The sequence below is a fragment of the Bos grunniens genome, chromosome 19, assembly GCF_055505025.1.
Source record: "Bos grunniens cultivar Pamir isolate PY7600 chromosome 19, Bosgru_T2T1.0, whole genome shotgun sequence".
NCBI lineage: Eukaryota > Metazoa > Chordata > Mammalia > Artiodactyla > Bovidae > Bos > Bos grunniens.
In genome coordinates, this window is record NC_141183.1 from 23,603,536 (window position 1) to 23,630,500 (window position 26,965).

Here is a 26,965-nt window from a genome sequence, read left to right on the forward strand (position 1 = left end):
CAAGAAAGAGAAACAACAGCAAGAAGAGTAAATGTTACCTGGCCTTTTTGGACAGAGAATCAGGTTGACCTGGCATCACTCACATTCAGTGTGGCCCTCACTTAATGTTTTTCTTCATTTTCATTTGAAGGATGAAATTGTAAGACAGACAAAAGTTTCAGGAAACTTGTCAACGAAGCGTAGAGGATGAAATCGTTACCTAAGGGTCTTCAGTTTAATCTTTTCCTTGATTTCTCTTTATGCTTATGGAGAAAATATTTTAATTTACCCACAAAGATCAAGACAGGAAGTGTTTGGGGAGAGTTTAAATTCAGAGCTACAACGTTACTACAGCGCCAGGAGTGGAGAAAATCAGGTAGTTTATGTTTGTGTTTACTTTAATAGAACTTTATGTTGCCCTGATGTAGAGAGACCCAGAAAGCTTAATTTATGATGGTTTCATATTCAGTACTACTGTAGAAGGCCAGACTGTCGTTAGAATTACCAAATAGACATTTAACAGTTAACAGAAATCTTCAAAGGGAAACCCAAATACTGAAGAATTGAGTGGAGGATAGCCTTTTGCCATTGCAGTCAGTTCTTTATCATTTTGCTATTCACTTTTAGGTTGTGTGAGTGATTGTTGGAAAGAGTTCTTTTGTAGTTTGTGCTTTAAAATTGTATCACTATATCCTGTTTTTATACTTATATTTTAATTTGTAGTTTATCTGTACTGGTGGTTCTAAAATAATAAGAAAATGTATTGCTTTATTAAGCATATCTGTTTGTGTTGATTGGTATTAACTGGGAACCAAAGTTTTCTGAAAATGTCTGAGAAGAACAATGAGGGAGGGAACACCACTCCTTCTACAGTGTTTGTGATTAAAATGTTTATTTGTAAACAAAAAGCTACTCTTACTATGATGTGAAGTGTTAATTTTTGTTGTTGTTCATTCTCCAAGTCAGTATCTGACTCTTCATGACCCCATGGAAGTGTTCATGCTGGAATACAAATGAGAAGGAACTGCAAATGATACCTGTTAATGAGTTTCATTATCTGAGTATTTTTTTAAATCATGTACCCCTTAATGACCTAATTCACAAATAATAAAACAATAAACTATTTGGTCTCTCATGAAATAATACACTTATTGCTAATACATTGAAAACATTTAAAATATTTACTTTCAGTGGATAAAAGATGTAGATAAGATAAACAGGCTTTCAGTATCTAAAAATTTACATCACATTTTTTTAATTCTCAAAATCTCAGAAGGTTTTTAAAAGAGTGGTAATTTTACAATTTTAAGTATGTAGCTTTGAGGATTTTTCTGAGTGTAGGAAATTTCTGTAGCAAATATATAACAACTGATTTCAAGTTAGCAATGGTTAATACAAAACGTGAAAGATTATTTTCTTTTGCTTGGCCACTTTTTTGGGGGGGATAACTAAAACTTTTTTGTTTAATTATTTAAAGTGTTTTTATAGGGAATATTCTTGTGTATTATGCTTTTGGATGTTGTTAAGTGCCGGCCACACACTTTACATCTCACACTCAGTTAGAACGGTAAAAAGCAAAACAAAATATTTTTTTAAGTTAAATCGGAGGAGAAGACTACCTATTAGGCAGCTGTATAGCATCCTGTGAAATAGCCAAGTAGATGACTGTTGGATAAAAGAGTTTAAAAAAGATATGCAGATGTGAAAATTGTTTTTGTTGTGTCACTTTGGCATTAGATTACACACTAATAACGCTTATAAGTTAAAATAATGTATACTAAATTGTTTTAGTCTATTAATTGAAACTCATTCAAATACTTGTATATTACTTATAGTACACTTTGTTTTGTGGCAACTTTTGATAATTACCTTTCAAATTTAAAAATGGTTATTCAGTGTGTCCTGTATGTCAGGTGCACTGGGCTAGATGTTTTTACCTCTGTTACTTCTAATTTTCACAATTCTATTTTGAGGAAAGCTAGGGCCTGACAAGTATTCAAGTTGCACAGCTAGTACATTGGGAAGCCAAGATTCCAATCTGCATTTTTTTTTTTTACTCCACTCTATCATTCTGGTCTGTTTTTAGCATTACATAGCATACAAGCTCATAAAATGTGAAAAAGAGCTTTTCTGAAGTTCTTTATCCAGCATGTTTTATTTTGCTTTGCTATTGAGAGAATATAGCTGCCCTTCATTTTAAGCACTGTAACTAGTACTATCTTAACATAGTGACATTAATGACAGACACGTGTCTGGCTAGCCCTTGAATCCAAGTTTAGATTTTTTTCAGTTAAGCCTCTCCACTTTGTCATACTCTTAGTTAGCTCCATTATAAGAATGTAGTACTGTTGGAGGAAAATTCTATCTTATTTGGATTTATTAAAAAGTATAACCTAAGAAAAGTATAGTAGTAACATTCACTGACATTCTCATACTATTTTACAGTTTAATCAGTGCCTAGAGAAGTTAAGACTCATATAGTTAGGAAGTGATAAGTTCCAGTTTGGGTATTTTGGAACACTGGGCATCATTTTATTTATTTTTTTCATTACACATCGCTGTTGCTCTGATGAATCTATAATACTAAAGTTTGCTTGATTAGGTTGTAATATTTCTTTACCTGCTTCATTTTACTTCTTCAGTTTGTCCAAAATAAGAAAAATCATAAACTGTTTTGTGGTAGAAAGAACATACTTCATTGGGAGTTACCAGAACTTGATTTAGTTAATATTGATTTTTGTCAACCAACTGACTATAGCGTTGGTCATCTCTTTCACTTCTCCGGTTTGGTCATTTACCTCCTCTGTAAGAAAAAGAAGTTAAAATCAATTACTGAGGTTCCATTTATTCCAGATCCTATGAATCTAATTTTTTATTGAAAGCTGACCTTGGTCATTTCTTCTGAAATAGCCACTTCAGTATTTGTTAAAGTTTGTAGGCTCAGTCACACAGTTTAGTTAAGACTGCAGTAATGACCCTTTTTTCCCTTAAGGTTTTATCTTCTAATCTAAAGAACATTCTGCATAGTAAATAACCGTATTTTCCAAGTTGGTACATGTGGAAAATGTTGTGTATATTTTCCAGTGGGTCAGAGTCGTTTGTTTCACTCTATTTGAAAGGCATTGCAATGAATGGGAAGAGAACTAGTAAAAGTAAGGAATTTTGTTTTTAACACTTTAGAGATTAGTTTGAAAGCAATTACCTATTACCTAACAGTAGTAAATGGCAACCCACTCTAGTGTTCTTGCCTGGAGAATCCCAGGGATGGCAGAGCCTGGTGGGCTTCTGTCTATGAGGTCGCACAGAGTCGGACACGACTGAAGCGACTTAGCAGCAGCAGCGGCACCAACATTACTATAGAAAATCGAAATCAGAAGTGTGCTTTTTGGGCTCATTCAGACAATCTGTTCTTTTTCGAATAGTGTTACTGATGTTTATTTTACAATCATAGGTGCTTTTGAAGCACAGTACATTGTGTCATGTACTTATATTGTGTTCACTCATTACTTAAAAATAAACATGTTTGTATCTTGCTTCAGTATACATAAGATAAACAGCTAGGTACTGGAAATTGTGCTTAATCCATTAAGTCATTAAATTTTTTTAACTTGGCAGAGACTTTACAAAATGTATGGTTGATATTTAAGTCCTTCATTATAAGATGTAATCTATTTCTACATTGAAGATTTTCATTCATTAAAGCAGTATTTCTGTTAGAAGTATCCACACTTTTAAAGTCATGTCTTCATGTTCTAGGCCATTTGTCAGTTTTTAGCTGTTGGTGTTGTTTTTTAATCTTAATTTTAAAAATCCTTCTATTTTCATCTTCAGAGTTGTGTCTTTTCAAATTTTGGTATTATTTTTCTTGCAGATTAATGAGTACTTTTTAAATTCCTAGCCCTTAGATTACTGTTTCTCAACTGGTGACAGATTGGAAACTAAATTAAAAATTTCAGTAATCTAACTAGTACTGTGGTTTTGCAAGGGTATTTTTAGATGTCCAAAATAAAATATTCCGTTACACTAGGAAAATCCAAGGGAGGGAGGAAGAAGAAAGAATGCCCTTAAACTGACCAAATTTAGCTTCTTGTGCATAGTTGCCTTTACACTGTTTTCCTAGTTAATATCCCAGACTTCATAAATTCTTAGATCAGACCCCCACCCAAAAATCGCCTCAGAAAAATGAAGGCATCCAACGTGGTTTGTTTTTTTTCCAACTGGTGGTTTTATATCTTAATGCACTGGGACCCATTTGATAAAAAGATTTTAACTTGATAATAGCCACTAACAGTAGGTGGTAGTATTGAACTGCGCAGTAGTATTTGTGCTTGATTCATGTGGCTTAATTATATAACGTTAACAAATATATGTATTTAAATGCAATAAATCCAAAACAGATTTGCATTAGCTCTTGAAGACTATTTCTGTTAAAAGAGTGGTACTGCTGGCTAGTTATTTTCAGCACATATCAAATAACTATTTAGCAGGCATGTGATTTAAAGCTATAGGTAAGTAATCTCTTTATTCCCTAATCATATTTCCTCTAATTTGATTTTATGATATTTTGTTGTCTTTATTAAGCCTCATATTTGACAGTTGTAATCAGGTGGAAATATAATTAATTTAATCCATTTTGCTGTCTTTTAAGTTTCTATGAAGTAAAAGTCACCTATTTATAAAACGTGGTAGACAAGGATTATCAGTTATGAAACAGATATTGGCTGTGTCTTCTGTCATTTTTGTCCTAGATCCCAGGAATTTCTAGTAAAAACTAAAAAAGGGAAATAGAACACTGTGAAAGTAAATAGTATATTGATCTTATGCATTACTTTGGTGCTAAGACACAAGTCCTATCTAATGAGGTGAAGATAGGCAATATATCAAATGCCTGCCCAATTTTATATTATCAGATATACCACCTGTTATGATATTTGCTGGTGAGCGAAACTTTCTGATCAACCAAAGTATGCAGGCAGATATAATTTCACAATCATTTAAAAGTAAAAAACGGAAAAGCATTCTCAGTTTCTTACTTGTAATTTGCAATAGTAAGAATATGCCATAAGGTGAGATAAGGTGAAGTCGCTCAGTTGTGTCCGACTCTTCGCAGCCCCACGGACTGTAGCCTACCAGGCTCTTGCATCTGCGGGATTTTCCAGGCAAGAGTACTGGAGTCGGTTGCCATTTCCTTCTCCAGGGGATCTTCCTGACCCAGGGATTGAACCCAGGTCTCCCGCATTGTAGGCGGACACTTTACCATCTGAGCCACCAGGGAAGTCTATGGCTATTTTTGGAGAAGGAAATGGCAACCCACTCCAGTGTTCTTGCCTGGAGAATCCCAGGGACAGAGGAGCCTGGTGGGCTGCTGTCTATGGGGTCGCACAGAGTCGGACACGACTGAAGTGACTTAGCAGCAGCATGGCTATTCTGAGTGGCTTTGAGTTTGTTTTACTGTATGCAGAATGAGAGAATTTATGTGACAGGAGGGACAGGCAAAAAGAAAGCAGTAAAATTTCTAGATTAGAGCAGGCTTTTAAATGTAGAATACCTCTTCCCTCTAGGGAAGGTCATTGCCAACTGCTTTTATTCTGAATTGCAGTTACCAACAAAGAGCCAGGTTTGTTTTATTTTTTGTCTTTTTTGCTTTGTTCAGATGGGTGGGGTGAAGAAAAAGAGAAGAGATTTATAGTTCCTTGAAAATTAACAATGTAATGTTAAGTATAAATGTTAGTTAGCTACAGTTCTCTGTTGGAATATGTTATCCTTTTTTTGTCATCTTATTTTTTGAGCCAGATCATCTACATATTTTAATGTTCTAATTTTGAAGTTAATTTGAGTAAGGAGAGAATGAAAACATTAAGATGACATCTTTAGGGTTTTATAGAAAGGAATAATTTCTTAACTAGGAAACACTTGCCATAAGTGTTTTATATACACATATACATGTGTATCTGTGTGCCTGAGGGTAGATTGTCTCTCTGTACCTCCGTTGTCTCAACTCTAAGGTTCCTTCTAGCATGGAGATTGTATGATTCTCTCTAAATAAATCCCCCAGGTTGCTGTGAGTTGGAAATTAGATATTCAGTTTATTGCCAGTGTTCTTATATTTGTTTCTATTACAGTAAACACAAAACAGCCTTTGTGACCTGACCTTATATTTATTTATTAAATACTATTATATATAAATATTCTTTATTTTATATACACTTTATTTCATTTTTGGCTGTGCTGAGTCTTTGTTGCTATGTGGGCTTTTCTCTAGTTGCAGCCAGCAGAGGCTACTCTCTGGTTGCAGTGTGGGCTTCTCATTGCAGTGGCTTCTCTTGCATGGAAAGAGCCTGGACTTAGGGCATGGGCTTCAGCAGTCTCAGCACATGGGCTCAGTAGTTGAGGCTCCTAGACTCTAGGAGGAGGAGGGGACGACAGAGGATGAGATGACTGGATGGCGTCATCGACTCGATGCACATGAGTTTGGGTGAACTCTGGGAGTTGGAGATGGACAGGGAGACCTGGCGTGCTGCGATTCATGGGGCTGCAAAGAGTTGGACATGACTGAGTGACTAAACTGAACTGAGTCTCTAGAGCACAGGCTTAATAGTTGTGTTACTGGAGCTTGGTTGCTCTGCAGCATGTGGGGTCTTCTCAGATCGGGGATCAAACGTGTGCCTCCTGCATTGGCAGGTGGATTCTTTACCACTGAGTCATCAGGGAAGCCCCTCTGAACCTATACGTGTATATCTGTTTACAGATATGGTTGTTGTTCAGTCACCAAGTCTTGTCCGACTCTATTTCCCAGAGTTTGTCCAAGTTCATGTCCAATGAATCGGTATACCATCCAACCATCTCATCCTCTGTTGCCCTCTTCTCCTTTTGCCTTCAGTCTTTCCTATTTTCAGGGTCTTTTCCAATGAATCAGCTGTGTGGATCAGGTGGCCAAAGTATTGAAGCTTCAGCTTTAGCAGTAGTCCTTCCAAAGAGTGTTCAGGATTGATTTCCTTTAAGATTGACTGGTTTGATCTCCTTGTTTTCCAAGGGACTCTCAAGAGTCTTCTCTAGCACCACAGTTCGAAAGCATCAGCTCTTTGTCGCTCTGCTTTCTTTATTGTCCATCTTTCACATCCGTACATGACGACTGGAAAGATCATAGCCTTGACTATATGGACCTTTGTCAGCAAAGTGATGCCTTTTCTTTTTAACACACTGTCTGGGTTTGTCATAGCTTTCCTGCCAAGAAGTAATCATCTTCTAATGCAGTCATCATCCACAGCGATTTTATAGCCTAAAAAGAGGAAATCTGTTGCTGCTTCCACCTCTTCCCCTTCTATTTACCATAAAGTGATGGGACCAGATGCCATGATCTTAGTTTTTTGAGTGTTCAGTTTTAAGCTGATTTTTTCACTCTCCTCCTTCACCCTCATCAAGAGACTCTAGTTCCTTTTTGCTCTCTGCCATTAGAGTGGTATCATCTGCATATCTGAGGTTGATGTTTCTCCCGGCAGTCTTGATTCCGGCTTGTGTGTGCTTCATCCAGCCCAGCATTTTGCATGATGTGCTCTGCATGTAAGTTAAATAAACAGGATGACAATAAACAGCCTTGTCGTACTCCTTTCTCAATCCTGAACCAGTTAGTTGTTCCATACAGGGTTCTAACTGTTGCTTCTTGACCCGCATACAGGTTTCTCAGGAGATAGGTAAGGTGGTCTGGTATTCCCATCTCTTGAAGACTTTTCCACAGTTTGTTATAGGGGCTTCCCTGGTGGCTCAGAGGTTAAAGCATCTGCCTCCAATGCGGGAGACCCGGGTTCGATCCCTGGGTTGGGAAGATCCGCTGGAGAAGGAAATGGTAACCCACTCCAGTATTCTTGCCATGGAGAATCCCATGGACGGAGAAGCCTGGTAGGCTACAGTCCATGGGGTCGCAAAGAGTCGGATACGACTGAGCGACTTGACTTTCACTTTCACAGTTTGTTATGATCCACACAGTCAAAGGCTTTAGTGTAGTCAGTGAAACAGAGGTAGATGTTTTTCTGGAATTCTCTTGCTTTCTGTATGATTCAGCGAATGTTGGCAATTTGATCTCTGGTTCCTGTGCCTTTTCTAAACCCAGCTTGAACATCTGAAAGTTCTCAGTTCACATAATGCTGAAGCCTACCTTGGAGGATTTTGAGCATAGCCTTATTAGCATAGGAAATGAGTGTAATTGTTCAGTGGTTTGAACATTCTTTAGTACTGCCCTTCTTGGGAATTGGGATGAGGATTGACCTTTTCCAGTCATGTGGCCATTGCTGAGTTTTCCAAATTTGCTGACATATTGAGTGCAGCACTTTAATAGCATCAGATACGGTATATTTGTCTGAATGATTTTTGCCAAGGAGTGAAGAATAGGTATGATTGTGTGATATCCTGGAGTTTAATGTGTTACGATTCACTTTTTAATATTTTTGGAATTTATATACTTGTATAAAGAGAACCTATTTAAAAGCATTAGCTTTAAGTCTGAGTTTGTACCCTGGCTTTGCCATGTACCATCTGTATGACCTTAGTGTGCATGTGTGCTTGGTTGCTCAGTTGTGTCTGACTCTTTGTGACCCCATGAACTGTGTCTCACCAGGCTCTTCTGTCCACGGGATTCTCCAGGCAAGATTATTGGAGTGGGTTGCCGTTTTCTCCCCCAGGGGATCTTCTCGACCCAGAGATCAAACCTGGGTCTCCTGCATTGGCAGGCGCATTCTTTACCACTGAGCCATGTGGGAAGAAGCCCTGTATGACCTAAGACAAGTCATTTAATCTCTCAAATTCTCAAATTTTCAATATCTAAAAAATGGGTATAAAACCTACTACACTGGGTAATAAAGATTAAATTCTATGATGTTTTTATAACATTGAGCAAACATTGTGCATGATCTGTTGTATGATAAAGGCTCAATAAATGATGCCTATTATGATATTACTTTCTGGAGTGAAAGTGGTTTTGAGTAGACTTCGTAAATCATTGTTTTAAATGCTTTAAAGGAATATACTATTTAAAGGAAAAAGTATTATAAAGGAAAGAATGTAACTAATGATTTCTTTTCACCGGATTCAATATTATACGTTGGGTTTATTGGACAGGAACACCTATGAATTTTAATCAGTGTAGTTGAACCTATGAAGTTTAATCAGTAATAATTTGATGATGTTTATATGGAGTTTATACTGTAACCATTATTGTGTTCACTGTTAGGCAGATGTGGGTAAATGTCTCCTAAGATGAGAATCTGGAACCAAATTGTAAGTTGACATTTAAAACAGTCAGCTTTTACCCAAGAAACTGGTCATTCTTCCTTTTCTGGTTTGTAGAAAATAAAGCTATGGCATGACTGAACATGGACAAGTACGTAGAGATGCATTTATTTATTTATTTTTAAGAGCACTGCATTGCTAATACCCTTTCCCCACACTCATCCTTATCAGTTTTTTTTGAAAGTTATTTACATGCCTTCATATAAAGACACTTCTGTTGCAAAAATCACATCATAGCTTGTTTCTGCAGCCCATTTGTAGGAAGGAAACCTGATATATTTTGGAAGTGTCCTTGCATAAGTTGAAGCATTTATTTAATAATGTAACATTCCTAACACATTATCATGAATGGTAACTTCAGGAAGAAAAGGGACTTAATATTCAGTATTCTTAGTCACAGCTGACTGGAGTTATACAAAAGCAGCTTCCCAAATCTAGATCTACACAACAACAAAAAATGCAATTTTACCGAGGTCAACACATTCTTTAAGAAAGAATAATTGTATTTAGATTATTTGCCTCAAAAGGTGGATTAAAGGCCCTAAATGACATAAATTTCATCTGAGCACATCAGTTTCTGGTCCAGACAGAAAAATCTGGCCTAAATATAGGAGTGAAGAACTCAAGGGACCTTCTCTTTGCACTACTGTAAACCCACACTGCACACTGGGGAAAACTTCTCTGTCTTTACAGCTCTTAAATAACGTTTCCAGTATCTATTTCCCTACCTTATTACAAACTGGATTAATACAGTGTTTTATGCCCATTATACCTCTGTTGAAACAAAAAAGATTAAACCTAAAACTCTTACTTTAAAAAAAAATTTATTTTTGGCTATGCTGGGTCTTCCGTGCTACACAGGCTTTTCTCTGGTTGTGGTGGGCAGGGGCTGCTCTCCAGTTGTGATGTGCAGGCTTCAGGAGATGTGGCTCAACAGTTGTGGTTCCTGGGCTCTAGAGCACAGGCTGGATAGATGTGGCAAACGGGCTTAGTTGCTCCTCAGCCTGTAGGATCTTCCTGGGCCAGGCACTGAACCCGTGTCTCCTTCATTTGCAGAGGGATTCTTTACCACTGAGCCACCAGGAAAGCCCCTAAAATAATACTCTGTGACTTAAATGGACAGCGTTAAGGAGGAATAAATGAAACTGGATTTAATTTATGGCAACCGAATTGCACAGTAGAGATAAATAAGTAGCAATCTGAATTAGACATTTAGACTCACCAGTGAAGTTTTTTGTACAATACTAATCCCTTGAAAGAATACTAAGTTAATTTGTATTTACAACTTGAACTCCATAGGGAAATCAGTTTACATATCACGGATTTGCCATCATAAAACCAATAGCTCTTTTCAGGTTTCTGTCCTGTCCTAGATGTTTTAGCCCTAGAAGCAAGAGCAGTAGCTAATGTATAGCACCTAAAATACGGTTATTTTACAACTTGCACATTTTACAACTGAAACACATTCAGTTATACTAATGAAACCATCATACCACGCTACAGCCTCTCAAACTACCAAGAACAAATATATCTGGGAACTCAACAAAGCTAATCTGACCTTGTCTGGGGCACAGAAATTCTCAGTCTAGAAAACCAGGGCATGCTGTTGGTAGGAGTTCAGTTCTGTTTAAATTTTATTTAGCATTAGTAATAGAGTTTTGCCAAGAAAATACACTGGTCATAGCAAACACCCTCTTCCAACAACACAAGAGAAGACTCTACACATGGACATCAGCAGATGGTCAACACCGAAATCAGATTGATTATATTCTTTGCAGCCAAAGATGGAGAAGCTCTATACAGTCAGCAAAAACAAGACCAGGAGCTGACTGTGGCTTAGATCATGAACTCCTTAATTACCAAATTCAGACTGAAATTGAAGAAAGTAGGGAAAACCACTAGACCATTCAGGTATGACCTAAATCAAATCCCTTATGATTAAACAGTGGAAGTGAGAAATAGATTTAAGGGCCTAGATCTGATAAAGTGCCTGATGAACTATGGACTGAGGTTCGTGGTATTGTACAGGAGACAGGGATCAAGACCATCACCATGGAAAAGAAATGCAAAAAAGCAAAATGGCTGTCTGGGGAGACCTTACAAATAGCTGTGAAAAGAAGAGAAGCCAAAAGCAAAGGAGAAAAGGAAAGATATAAGCATCTGAATGCAGAGTTCCAAAGAATAGCAAGAAGAGATAAGAAAGCCTTCCTCAGCAATCAGTGCAAAGAAATAGAGGAAAACAACAGAATGGGAAAGACTAGAAATCTCTTGAAGAAAATTAGAGATACCAAGGGAACATTTCATGCAAAGATGGGCTCAAAATGGTATGGACCTAACAGAAGCAGAAGATATTAAGAAAGCGGTGGCAAGAATACACAGAAGAACTGTACAAAAAAGATCTTCATGACCCAGATAATCACGATGGTGTGATCACTCATCTAGAGCCAGACATTCTGGAATGTGAAGTCAAGTGGGCGTTAGAAAGCATCACTACGATCAAAGCTAGTGGAGGTGATGGAATTCCAGGTGAGCTATTTCAAATCCTGAAAGATGATGCTGTGAAAGTGCTGCACTCAATATGCTAGCAAATCTGGAAAACTTAGCAGTGGCCACAGGACTGGAAAAGGTCAGTTTTCATTCCAATCCCAAAGAAAGGCAATGCCAAAGAAGGTTCAAACTACCACACAATTGCACTCATCTCACACACTAGTAAAGTAATGCTCAAAATTCTCCAACCCAGGCTTCAGCAATACGTGAACCGTGAACTTGCAGATGTTCAAGCTGGTTTTAGAAAAGGCAGAGGAACCAGAGATCAAATTGCCAACATCCGCTGGATCATGGAAAAAGCAAGAGAGTTCCAGAAAAACATCTACTTCTGCTTTATTGACTATGCCAAAGCCTTTGACTGTGTGGATTACAATAAACTGTGGAAAATTCTGAAAGAGATGGGACTACCAGACCACCTGACCTGCCTCTTGAGAAACCTATATGCAGGTCAGGAAGCAACAGTTAGAGCTGGACATGGAACAACAGACTGGTTCCAAATAGGAAAAGGAGTACATCAGGCTGTATATTATCACCCTGCTTATTTAACTTATATGCAGAGTACATTATGAGAAACGCTGGACTGGAAGAAACACAAACTAAAATCAAGATTGCCGGGAGAAATATCAATAACGTCAGATAAGCAGATGACACCACCCTTATGGCAGAAAGTGAAGAGGAACTAAAAAGCCTCTTGATGAAAGTGAAAGTGAAGAGTGAAAAAGTTGGCTTAAAGCTCAACATTCAGAAAATGAAGATCATGGCATCCTGTCCTATCACTTCATGGGAAATAGATGGGGAAACAGTGGAAACAGTGTCAGACTTTATTTTTGGGGGCTCCAAAATCACTGCAGATGTTGACTGCAGCCGTGAAATTAAAAGACGCTTACTCCTTGGAAGGAAAGTTATGACCAACGTAGATAGCATATTCAAAAGCAGAGACATTACTTTGCCAACAAAGGTTCGTCTAGTCAAGGCTATGGTTTTTCCTGTGGTCATGTATGGATGTGAGAGTTGGACTGTGAAGAAGGCTGAGCGCCAAAGAACTGATGCTTTTGAACTGTGGTGTTGGAGAAGACTCTTGAGAGTCCCTTGGACTGCAAGGAGATCCAACCAGTCCATTCTGAAAGAAATGAGCCCTGGGATTTCTTTGGAGGGAATGATGCTGAAGCTGAAACTCCAGTACTTTGGCCATCTCATGTGAAGAGTTGACTCATTGGAAAAGACTCTGATGCTGGGAGGGGTTGGGGGCAGGAGGAGAAGGGGACGACAGAGAATGAGATGGCTGGATGGCATCACTGACTCCATGGACGTGAGTCTGGGTGAACTCCGGGAGTTGGTGATGAACAGGGAGGCCTGGCGTGCTGCAGTCCATGGGGTCGTAAAGAGTCGGACACGACTGAGCGACTGAACTGAACTGAACTGAGTATGTGTTAAATACTGATAGGTGTTAGAAATGCACAGCTGCTCCAAAGCAACTTCTCTTCCTCAGGGAGTTTGTAATCTACATAGGAAGAAAACTGCATGAGAAAAATAATTTAGTGGGTTCCGGCAGTGTTAGCTATATGGGAGAGTTAGAAGAAACAATTTTATTTCTTGGGAAACAGAGTAGTAGGATTACTAAAGAGAGAGCTAATCAGAGTAACTGCTTTTCTCTAAAGCTGGACATTTCTCAGAAGTTTAAGCAGAAATTAATCAAGGTTAGAAGAAGAGTGGACATGGGGAGAGGGGAGGAGAGGGTAAGATTGTATGGAAAAAGTAACCTGGAAACTTTCATTACCATATGTAAAATAGATAGGGAGTTTGCTCTTGGTCTTGGGCAGCTCAGACCGGGGCTCTGTATCAACCTAGAGGAGTGGGATGGGGAGGGAAATGGGAGAGAGGTTCAAGAGGGAGGGGACATATGTATACTTATGGCTGATTCATGTTGACATTGGACAGAAAACAACAAAATTCTGTAAAGCAGTTATCCTTCAATTAAAAATTTAATACATTTTAAAAAATAGAAAGAAAACTAGTAACAGGAAAATAACACTTCCACCAGTAATTCCAGGAATTCATTATATAGTAAGTAGTTATACACATACTGTTCCATTTGTTTTTAAGGCAAATAATAAATATTTTTAAGGAATTTATGAAGGATTGAAAAATGCTGACCCTTGTATATGGAGGGCATCCTGCTAACTTGCTTTCACTAGGACAGATATTTTGAACTATCTTAAAGGTGAAAGTGAAGTTGCTCAGTCGTGTCCGACTGATTCTTTGTGACCCCATGGACTGTAGCCTATCAGGCTTCTCCGTCCATGGGATTCTCCAGGCAAGAATACTGGAGTGGGTTATCATTTCCTTCTCCAGGGGAATCTTCCCGACCCAGGGATCGAACCCGGGTCTCCTGCATTGGAGGCAGACGCTTTAACCTCTGAGCCACCAGGGAAGCCCTATGACAGCTTAATACAGTGTTTTACACATTAAAGAACATGTTCCCATTTATGATTTCATTTGGACTTAGAAAAAAGTCTCATGTAGTAGGTAGAGGATATTTTTCTGCTGTTTTATCGATAAGAAAGCAGATGCTCTGAAAGGCTGTCATTTCCCACATTAAATTGCTAAGTATTTAAAAGCCAGAACTTTAATCCATCCAGTTGACTTGAAGTCTCCTATATGTGCCTGTAGGGCATGCCAACTGAAAATGGGTTGTTTTGAAAAATTTACCCATTGTTAGTTACTCTTTTGATCCATAGCAGGTATTTATAAGATGTTTGGTTAGGATTGATTAACACTAAATTTGTGGCCAAAGAATTGAGCAGAGTTAATTTCATGTGAACTGGAAAGCGTGGACATTGAACCTGTTCTTTGGTTTACTAGCCAACTTAAGTAACTCTTAAACAACTGTGAACAAAGATTCTGTATAAACCCTACCAAGTCATAAATTCCTTTTAGATACCTATGTAATAAACAATATACCACTGTTGAGTGAAAAATAATAACAATTCAGGATACAGTATTTTATGAATAAACATACATTTCTAGGTCAAAGATCAACTAGGCTTAATAGAATAAAAGATTGATATCAGGAAGAATACTAAGAAACAAGAAGAGTGTTTAAATTATTTATTTCAATAATTTGAAATTTGCATTAAAAATAATCCCATCCGTAAAGTGCAAGGTGTTCTGGAGTTATGGCCAAGATCTTTCTGACCCTTCTCCAGGGGAGCTTCCCAACCCAGGGATCGAACCTAGTTCTCCCACACTGCAGGGGATTCTTTATCAGCTGAGCCACCAGGGAAGCCCAAGAATACTGGAGTGGGTAGCCTATCCCTTCTCCAGGGGATCTTCCCGATCCAGGAATCGAACCGGTGTCTCCTGCATTGCAGCTGAGCTACCAGGAAAGCCCCTCTGACCCTTCTAACATCTATCAAATACATGTTCATATGAAATGTGTGATAATTCATAACATTACCTTTCTAGTCTTAACAGTACTACACACCTACCTAGGATCCAGCTTTATTTTTCTAGGTTTTACATATCCTGACTGTTGTCAAGTGACTTGTCAGTATTTCTAGTAACAGTATTATTTCAGAGATGAATTAACAAAATGAAAATGACAGGATTCAGTTTAGCATTAGGCTGGGAGCCAGGGGAAAATATATATGCTCCACATTATCTTAAATGGAAATAATGTTTTTCTCTTGTGAAATTAGGCCTGGATACACATTCAGGTTGAAGGTGCATAGCCAGCCAAATAGTTTTTGTAAGTAGGTTGTTTTGCTTAATGCCAGTGGTACTAGAAAGGAAATGATCAAATTTAAATCTTAAGTATAATTTAACCAAAAATTCCCTGGTGGCGCTATGGCAGAACCCATCTGCCAGTGCAGGAGATGCAAGAGACACAGGTTCAATCCCTGGGTTAGGAAGATTCCCCTGGAGGACGAAATGGCAGCCCACCCCAGTATTCTTGCCTGGGAAATCCCATGGACAGAGGAGCCTGGTGGGCTGCAGTCCATAGCGTCACAAAGAGTTGTTCACCACTAAGCGACTAACAAAAAAACAACCAAAAATAAGCTCTGTAAACCTTCTTGTAGCTTTTATTTACTACGGCTGAAGTTGGACTGTGGCTGATTAAATGACTGGCAGTCTCTGAAGTGTACCATTATTTTAGACAAAGTCAGCTTGAGCATTATCTGCTTTGGCTGTCCTAAAGTAGCCTCAGGTTTCTTAGTTTAATGTGTTTCAGGGATGGGTCTTTCTTCTGCCCACTTCTGTTTTTATAGGCCTTTGGTTTAATTTGGGCAAGGATCGACCCTTCCCAACCCTTGTCTCTTGTGTCTCCAGCATTAGCAGGCAGATTCTTGACCACTGCGCCACCTTTGCTTTAGTATTTGTTCTTGGAAGAGAAGTTAAGTTATAATTAATTGTTCACTATAAAGGGAAGCCCTAGTAGCTCAGTGGTAATGAACCCATATGCCAGTGCAGGAGATATGGGTTCAATAATTTTATAAATGTATGTATCTATTATTATTATGTATGGACATGTTCACATTTTATGAATGAACAAGATTGTTGGACATAAGGTTTAGAACCTTGCTTTTTCTCTTTTAAAAAATTATAATAAGTTTAAAAAAAATTACAGTGTTTTAATTTATATAAATACATGCATAAATTTTTATTTAAAAGCTAAGACATTTCGAGTATGATAATTCCTTCTTATACTGCCCCTAATTCTGATCCTCTTCACCTCTATAGATAAGGAGCAGATAAGCAACCAAGTGTTCCTTATAGCACAGAGAACTATATTCAGTATCCTGAGGTAAACCATAATGGAAAAGAATTAAAAAAAAAAAAAAAAAGAATGCATGTATATGTATAACTGAATCATTTTACAGTGTATAGCAGTGACTAACACAATGTTGTATTAATAAATCAACTATACTTCAATAAAAATTCATTTAAAGAGAAGCAAAAAGAGAGATAAGGACCAGTTTTGAACTTGATGAGTGTCCTTGTAAAGCCTTTTTCTGTACTTTTTTTTTCCCTGTGCTTTTACCGTCTAGTTTTCTGTGTTTATGATTATGTGAGTAGCCTCATACTGTGACTTTGGGAAAACTTAACTACGATATGTCTTTGAGTCTGTTAGATATACTTCTTTTCACAGCAACATAATCATCCGTTATATGGATATTCTAGTTTGTTTAGCTAGCTATTAATGGACCTTTAGGTTTTGTCCTTTGCATTACAAACGCAGATACAGTGAATGTTCTTTTATATGTTCCTTTATGTGAAGTATCAGGAAGAGGGTTTTATAGGGAAAAATCATATAGGAAATATATGATTATTATATTTATTAGATATTGTCAGACTGACTTCTTAATTTATGTTTTGGCCACTAGTGTGTAAGTGACCTTGTTTCTCCACATCTTCACCAGCATGTGATATTTCCCAACTTTTTCAGTGATAGAAGGAAAATTGTGTTATATTGTATTTTGTATTTCCCTCATTACTGCTGAAGTTCAGTATCTTCATGTTTTACTCTTCATGTTTTATTGATCTCTTGTATTTTTTCCATAAGAAAGAAATTTTTATTTCTTCTTGCTTATTTTATTCTGTTAAATTTTGAAAATTAGATTGTCTTTTTTTTTTTTCCTAGATATTCTTTGTATTGGATACTGACCGTTTATGTACCCATGTATTTGCAAAGGTTTTCATTGAATAGTCTTGTCAGTTTCCTCTTGGTGTTTATTTTAAAAAAGTGTCCCTTATCTCAAGATTGGGCTTCCCAGGTGGCCCAGTGGTGAAGAATTCACCTGCAATGCAGGAGTCACCGGTTCACTTGGTCAGGAGGAGCCCTTTGAGAAGGAAATGACAACCCACTCCATTCTTCTTCCCTGGGAAATCCCACAGACAGAGTAGCCTGGTGGGCTATAGTCCATGGGGTCACAAGAGTCGGACACAACTTAGTGACTAGAGAATGACATCTCAAGATTTCCTTATATTCTTCCATGAAGATGAAAAGTGAAAGTGTTAGTTGCTTAGTCACGTCAGACTCATTGCAATCCCATGTAGTGTAGTTTTTAACCTACCTGGAGCTTGTTTGTAAGATAGAGTTTTTTGTTTGTTTTATAAGATAGAGTATTAACTGAACTTTGATAGCCAGTTGTCCCAACATGATTTAGTTCATCTTAGAGACACAAGCAACAGGGCTAGTCTGAGAAGGAACAAGTGAGAGGGTAAGAGGCAGGAAGGCTAGGGGCCTGCAAATGGAGGAAATAGGCTGCAAGTGTTACACATTTTTATCTCTCTCTCAAGCAGCCCGAGGAAACAAATTACAAGTGTCAGATTTTTTTTCCCCCGTTCTCTATACAAAATTAAAAGGAGGCTTCTTTTAAAATGCTCTGTTGTCATGATGACACCTGGTTCCATCTGAACTTAACATTTCTCAAACCTTGAGCCAACCAATGCATTTTTCTTATGGAAATGTTTTTCTTAAGCTATGTTAATGAACTATGTTTTACCCTAGACTCTTTCTTCAAGTCCATTCCGCCTAAGACTCAGAACGGAGAAGGTCTCAACAAACCAGTATGTTTTACTCATAAAATTGTTCTTCTAATCTGTGTTATTCGGAGAAGGCAATGGCACCCCACTCCAGTACTCTTGCCTGGAAAATCCCATGGATGGAGGAGCCTGGTGGGCTGCACTCCATGGGGTCGCTAAGAGTTGGACATGACTGAGCGACTTGACTTTCACTTTCACTTCCCCCCCACTAGTTTTGAAATGCCATTTTTATCATAAAACTAAGTAAATGAATTCAAAGGCCTTTTTGGAACTGTGTTCTTTCATCTATTTTTTATTGCCAGTACCGCAGTTTTAATTAATGGGCTTTACATATTAATTTGAGGGAATTTATATCTTTATTATAATTTCCTTCTCATTCGTGAATATGATAGAGAGTTCTTCCTTTAAGATCTTACATGGTTTTGTTCTTTTTATTTTTGCATACTTGTTTTTGATGTTACTACAAATGGGCTTTTTTTTTGTTACATTTCATTTTTTTTCTGTTTTTTTAAACATTATTTAATCATTAATTCAGTCAACAAATATTTGAGCACTTTCTATGTGTTTGATATTGTTAGAGATGCTGAGACTATAAAAGTGAACAGAACACAAAATCCTGCCTAAATAGAGTTTAAAATTTAGTGAAGGGAAATTGACATGAAACATAAAAAAGTAAATGCATAATGTGTCTGATGCTGATAAATGTTATGGACAGAAAAGGGATAAGAAAAAGAGGAAGGAAGGGAGCTGGGCATGGTTCATATTTTATATAGAATGGTTAAGGAAGAGCTTGCTGGTGGTTAATATTTGAGCAGACTTAAGGGATGTGAGAGTTGGACTGTGCAGAAGGCTGAGTGCCGAAGAATTGATGCTTTTGAACTGTGGTGCTGGAGAAGACTCTTGAGAGTCCGTTGGACTGCAAGGAGATCCAACCAGTCCATTCTAAAGGAGATCAGCCCTGGGTGTTCTTTGGAAGGAATGATGCTAAGGCTGAAACTCCAGTACTTTGGCCACCTCATGCGAAGAGTTGACTCATTGGAAAAGACTCTGATGCTGGAAGGGATTGGGGGCAGGAGGAGAAGGGGACGACAGAGGATGCGATGGCTGGATGGCATCACCGACTTGATGGACGTGAGTCTGAGTGAACTCCGGGAGTTGGTGATGGACAGGGAGGCCTGGCGTGCTGCAGTTCATGGGGTCGCAAAGAGTCGGACATGACTGAGCGACTAAACTGAACTGAACTGAAGGGAACAATGGAGAAAACTCATACAGGCAAAGGAATGTAGAAAGGAAGATGGGAGTGTTCTTGATATATTCTAGGAACGGAGTGAACAGGTCGGTCACTGTGGCCAGATCATGGAGAGGTTGGTTAACTGGTAGGGAAGAGGTCAGAGAGCTGTGAGTTAGGAGTAGAGGTGAGGGTTGGGAGGATGGGTGAGCAGGGCAGAGCAGAAACGGACTTATTGACCATTTTGTCCTTTAGTTTCTATTCTAACAAGGGAAGTCATAGGGATTTTTGAGCAGAAGAATATTCAAGCTTTGAAAGGATCGCTCTTGCTTTGTAGAGAAGTAGTATATAACTGGTATTAAAGGTTCTTTGAGTAATTGAGAAAAGTAGTAATGGTACCTTGTATGAAGTTGGTTGTGGTGGAGATGTAAGAAGTAATTGAATCCTGGATATATTTTAAAGATAGAAATGATAGAATTTGTTGCCATTAGGGAGCTATAATTGTTGTTGATTTTTGTATATTCATTTTTGTGTCCAGTTAGCATGCTTTGAGCTGCACAGTAGAAAACCCTTTTAGTGGCTTAAAGAATTATCTCAAATTATGAGTCCAAAGCAAAGCTTTTCCCCAGGATTAAGAGCCTTGGTTTAGAGAGGTGGTTTTTCAAACTTCAATTTGCTTAACAGTCACCTGGAAAACTGGCAAATTACCTGGGCCCGTGAATTTGCTTTTCTGAGTACCACGGACTTCCCTGGTGACTCAGACAGTCAAGAACGTCTTCTTTGCGGGAGATCTGGGTTTGGTCCCTGGGTCAGAAAGATCCCCTGGAGAAGGAATAGCTACCTACTTCAGTATTCTTGCCTGGAGAATTCCATGCACAGAGGAGCTTTGCAGGCTACAGTTGCAAAGAATCAGATATGACTGAGCGACTAACACTTGACTTTCACCACACTGGGTAACACAGTCTTGGAGCCTGATAAATTAGGACTTCCGGGTTTGAGCAAGACAGTGGAACCGAATCAACTGGGTTCAAATCTCAGCTCTGCTATTTCCTATCTGTATTTTAAAATCTCAGGTATATTGATCTCGAGGGGCTATTTTGTTATTCATTTCTAACTTTATTGCGTTATATGTAAGTGTATTAGTGACTTATATGTTAATAGATTTTTGAAAGTTTCTTTGTGGCCAAGTACATCATCAGTTTTTGTAAATATTCTGTGTTGGAACAAAGTAAAATTTTGTTTATTAAATGCTTGGTTAGGTTTGATGTAGGGGGAAAATATCATACACAAAATTTTTAAATGAGACTGCCTTTTAAAGGGCCCATTGCAGGAAGGAAGAACTGCTTACCCATCAGACACTGGAGACCAGAATACTCCACTTTTTTAACGTTTCTTAAAATTATAGTTTTTCTGTTTATATCAAAATATAAAATTGTGATGAATCAACAGAACAGTAAGGCCTCAGAACTCTTAAGTAAACAAAAGAAGACTCTTAGGTAGATGAGGGAAACACCTAATGATGAACCCGAAGTACACAGGGGACCTCATATTTATGACTGAGAAAATTTTAAAAGTGGATTTAAACTTGGAAAACTTCAAAAGGGGTGATGGTAATTTCAAAAGGGCTGATGACACTTTTGAAAGGGATCATACATAGTGTTTATCCAATAAAACATTAAGAATCTATTATTTTCTTAGGGTCTTAATGATTCCTAATTATGACGTACAGTACTGTCAAATTATGGCAAAGGTAACATTTTATCAGTGCATTTTGACTGAGATCGCTATTTACAGTGGTGAGACATTGGAATACATGTCATCTCTGCACCTCAGTTTTTTAATAAGAAAATGGAGACAGTAGAATCTATCCAGGGTTGTTGTAAGAGTTAATTGATGTATGAAAAGTGTTTATAAGGCTGCCAAGTATGCAATATGCATTCATTAAATTTAAGTTACTGTTATTATTTGACTCTGTTCATTACACATATCTCAGATCAAGCTTTGATATTCAGATTCTCTAGGTTTTTATTAACGTTCTGTCTGTTTTGTCTCTTGGTTTCATTGGAAGAGTATTAAAGTTCTCCGGCCATCTCTATATGTGTTGATTTCTTCTTATAGCGTAGTTTCTGCTCCATATATATGTTTATATTTTAAATAATTTTATTTGTTTACTTACTTTTGGTTATCCTGGATCTTTGTTGCTGTGTGGGCTACTCTCTAGTTGCAGTGTGTGGGCTGCTCATTGCAGTGGCTTCTCTCGGGGGGCACAGGCTCTGCCCGAGTAGGCTTCAGTAGTTGAGACACACAGGCTTCAGAGCACAGGCTCAGTTGCTTACCACGGGCTTAGTTGCTCTGTGGCATGTAGGATCTTCCCAGATCAGGGATTGAGCTGGTGTTCCTGCATTGGCAGGTGAATTCTCAACCACTGCACCACCAGGGAGGTCCTAGGACTGATGGTTCTTTATGCTATTTTTTTGCTCTTCCATGCTTTAAGAAAATCTACTATTAGTAGTAGTAGTAGTAGTAGTAGTATTTCATCAAATTTTTAGTGGTCTTTACAAAGTTGATGAAAATAATCTGGTTTATTACTCCTATAAGCAGAAGTACCTGTTTCACTTTTCTTCTGAAAGTAGATCCTGTTAAAAAGTCCTCTTACTATGGACCTGTGGATGATGAACTTACCTAATTATGTATGGAAACATCTTTTTTCCTTCCTTATTGCCTGGGTCATCTAGGGTGGACTAGGTACAAAGTTGCAGTTATTTTCTCTGAGCACTTTAAAGATTTTTCTCCCATGTCTCTTGACTTCTGTTTTTACTGAGAAGTTGACTGTGAATTTATTTTACCTTTCTTCAAAGACCTTGTTGAGTATACAGTTTTAAATTATATTTTATATTGAGATAATTTACGTGACAAGAATGTTCTTCCTTTTGTAGTATATAATTCAGTCACAGATCTGCAGTCCATTCTGGGAAATTTTCTGTACCTCAGAAAGAACCTTACAACTTTTACACATTACTCCCTATCTCCTGTCACTCCCTTGTTCTAAGCACCCATTTATCTGCTTTTAGTCTCTTTAGATTTCTCTTGCCCAGACTTTCATAGGAATGGAATCATACAGTGTGTGATCTTTTTTGACTGGCTTCTGTGCATGTTTCCAAGGTTCATCCATGTTTTAGCATGTTTGCCATTTTATGACTGTATAGTGAATGCATTGTATGAAAATACCACATTTTATTTCTCCATTCCTTTATTAACAGATGTAAGTATGTGTTTGAAACCTTTTTTCAGTTCTTTCGGGCATGTGCTTAGGAGTGGAATTGCTGGGTCATGCTGTAATTCTATATTTAACATTTTGAGGAACTGCCAACCTATTTTCCACAGCAGCTGCCCATTTTACGTTCCCACCAGCAGTGTGCTATGGTTTAGCTTTCTCCATATTCTTACTGTTACTCTTTTCATTCCCCCCTCCCCTTTTTCTCAAATTATGACGTCTTAGCGTATATGGGGTGTTATCTCATATGGGCTGGTTTAGCTTTGTATTATATTTCTCTAATGAATGATGTTGGCCATTTGTATATCTTCTTTGAAGAAGAGTTTATTCATATTCTTTGTACAGTTTTTAATTGGGTTTTTTGTATTTTTACTGTTGAATTGTGAGAGTTCTTTATTTTGAATACTAGACTTTTATCATATAGATGATTTGCAAATTATTTCTTTGCATGCTTTGTAATTTTTTGTTGAAAGCTAAACATTTTGAATGTAAAATGTGGCAACTCTGGAAATCACATTCTTTCCCCTCCTGGTTTTGATGCTGCTGCTTATTGTAGTAGTAGTGTTTGTTTTGTTTAGTGTCTTTTTCTAAATGAATCCTGTAAACTCTGTATTGTTTGTTGCATGTGGCCACTGAAATCTCTGTTCAATTAGCTTAGTAGTCAGCTCATGATTATGCAGAGTTTTAAACACTAGGAACCAGTCTTTGCTGAGGGGCTCTTTGTACATGTTAGAGCATGCCTTCAGTACTCATCCAGGCAGTTTACAGTTATGCCTTAGCCTTCACTTCCTGTTTCTGCAATGCCTCAAAATCAACCAGAAGTGACAGCTTAGGGTCTTCTCAGGTCTTTCCTGAGTGTGTGTGCAACCCTGGATGTGCATGTGGTCTTCTAGATTCCCAGGAATATATTGGAACTTTGAATACCCTTATGGGTATCTCATTCTCTAGCCCTTTCCCCTTAAGCTCTTTGGTTAGTCTGTTGTCTTTTCCAGTTGTTATCTGTTCCTTAGGCAGCAGTGACTAAAACATTTGCCTGTAAATGGTTTGAACAAAGTAGAGTAATTTTTTTAGCATTAGGCCCCTTTTAGTCCGTGCGGTCATAAAGAGTCAGACATGACTTACTGGGTAATATCAAAAAACAGCCCTTTTAGTCCAGCAAAATAAAGACAGGCCTTTTGAGCTGGTCTTACAGGGAGCAACCAAACAATCAAGACAAATAATTATAACACTTTGAAAATGAGATCTATTCTGGTTCCTCGTTTACCAGCAGTGCAGGCTCTTCTTTTCAGGATACTGCTACTGCAGTTCTGGGGCTTGGAGTAACTTAAATGCCACAAAGCTCTCTGTTCTTAGTGAAATTCAGGCTTTGTGCTTGAATATACACTCCTTGGATTGTTGCAAGCCTTCGGTTAGTTTCTGAAGTTCAAGAACATTTGATTTTGCCAGGTTTTGGTTAATTTTATGGAGAGGTGGGGGCTCCCTGGTGGCTCATATGGTAAAGAATTGGCCTGCAATGTGGGAGACCTGGGTTGGGAAGATCCCCTGGAGGAGGGCATGGCAACCCACTCCAATATTCTTGCCTGGAGAATCCCCATGGACGGAGGAGCCTGGCTGGCTACAGTTCATGGGGTCAGAAAGAGTCGGACATAACTGAGCATCTAAACACAGCACATAGAAAGGTGGGATTTCAAAATTTCTTATTCCATCATTTTTGCTGATGTCACTCTGAGTACACTTTTGATATGAAGTTTTATAAAAGACCTGATTCTGGCTTCCTAATTTTGAAATACTTCAATTATACTAAAAATGTACTTTGTCACTTTCTAATCTTTATTCTGTAGAAGAGTGACCACAACCACTAGTTTGGCCATATCGTGTCCATCATTTTTTATGTACTAATTTTTAACAGCTACTATCACTGATGATGATATATTAATACAGTGAATTTGAGTGGTTATTGTCTTTGTCATATAGAAAGATATCTTGAGATATTAGCTTAAATTCTATCCATTTCATTTGAATTTATCTCCTCAGTGTAAGCCAAATTATTTTTAATTTTACATTTATAAGATGTATAACTAGCTTTGAAAAATCCTAGAGAATGCAGGCAAAAAACAGGACTGGTGATAATGACCCAACGTATTGTAGAGGAAATTTGACAAGGAAAAATAACATCTTAGTTATAAGGTTAATTATAATCTGACAGTCTTGATATGTGGTTGCTGTGACTTTAGAATGAGTAGAACCTGAAATAGCAAGAAACCATAAATTCTCTTTACTTTTAGTTTAGAGAAACATTTAGCCTTTCAGTCAGTGCAACAAATATTTATGTTATGATTTGTTACGTGTGTGACACTGGTTAATCCACTTTCTAAAAGCTTACAGTTTTATAGATTAGAAGACCATCAACATAGTAAGACAAAATTTAAGATCTATAATAGAATTATAAACAGAGTGCTGGATAATAGGCAAGTAGGAAATACCTAGAGCTTGTTGGAATTTCTGAAGAGATTTCAAGTAATTTCCTTTATCTTTGCTGAAGTTCTGAACAAATGGAGAAAACAAGTGTGGCTCGTAGGTTCAAAATACCACTTTTCTTACTAACAGAGACCATATTGAAGGATACAGCTTTCAGTATGTGAGCTAAATTGTGCCTTTTAACTGAAGTCCTTTAGGGAGACCCCCACTTGCTTCAAAGCAGTGCTATATTGACTCAAGCTTCTCTTTGCAAGGGAGAGTCTGGCCCTGAGTAAGTGGTGAATCCTTGCTCCACAGCTTGAAAAAATAGAAGCACAGAGATGAACCAAGTTTTCTCTTCATTTTTGTGAGATTAAGTAGTCACATAGGTTCAGTTAATTTACCCTTTGTCTACAAGTAAAGAAGTACAGAGAAGTCAGGAGTGAGTTTGTAGAAAATTCTTCCTCTGGAAAACCTCAAGTGGGAAAAAGGCATTCCCCTCTAGGAGAGAGACTCAGTGAAGCTTTCCTGAAGGATATGAAATTGGAGAACGTTTTAAAAATGAATCAATTTCTAGGTAGAAGATATAAAGCCATAGAGATGAGAAAGTGTAGGCTCTGTTTGAAAAAGAGGTAGTAGTCTAATTTAACAGAGCATTTGAGTTTTTGGTTTCAATTGTGTTATCCTTTGAGAGTTATTATCAAACATAAACATTTAGCCTTTGAAGAGTAGTTGGCTCTATTTCAAAGTTGTTTGACTTAAAAGATTACAAAACCCATCCCTTTTAAGACAGCAAAGTAAAATTACTTTCAGGCGTTTTTGAAAATCATCTGAAGACAGGAATAAGCTCCCATGTTTTAAAGGATGAGACATCTGTAATCCTCCTTCTATAGGAAGAAGGAAAGCAAGGAAATTAATTTAAAAGTAAGTGACCTAACAGAGGAGAGGAAGGTCAAACCCTATAGAGGAGAATACTGGCAGGAGACAGATGATGATTTGTCTGCAGGACCCCTGAAAAACTCAGAACATAAAAGTATTGTATATTACAGACGGAAGCTGAGAACAGGGGGCATTGGAAATCTGTAATGGGAGATGGACCTGAGCTGCTGCTGAGCTCATGGTGCCACCACCTCCACACGCATCCCTTTTATCCTAATCAGTTGAACAACTGCCATCAACCTTACAGAAGTCAGGAGATTATTCTTTGAAGAAACAAGGTGAGAAGATCAGGACCTTGAAACCTAAACCCAGAGGAGAATGAAGCTAAGGTGGCACATTGAGCCGTGAGAGTTCTAGTTTCCTTCCCTCACCTGGTTCCAGAATTCCGTCAGCAGGTGAGAGATGAGAGTCTCCCTTCTAGTAGGAGAACGCCCCAAAGAAGAGAGAGATGAATTTAAAATTCTGCTTGTATATCAGCATTCTTGTGCCTATCAGTGTTTTTTTTTTAATCTATAAACATGTTTTTGTTTATTTTTTATGGCTGTTGGTGGGCATGACATTCATGACCAAAATCTTCAAAGAACTGTCCATAAAACATACATTCTAGGATGTTTCCAGAAGTCTTGGATTAGTAAGATGGAGGGAATAAAAGGGAGGGGGCTAATTAATAAAATGTTGCCAACATTTTTTAAATGTTTCTTATATCATTGATA

The 26,965-nt window shown here is 37.8% G+C and overlaps 1 protein-coding gene across 10 annotated transcripts in view; it reads left to right on the top strand.

Moving 5' to 3' along the window:
- The window catches only part of FBXL20 (F-box and leucine rich repeat protein 20), a 101,125-nt gene that overhangs the window by 2,133 nt on the left and 72,027 nt on the right, over window positions 1–26,965 (top strand). The window lies entirely within an intron of this gene.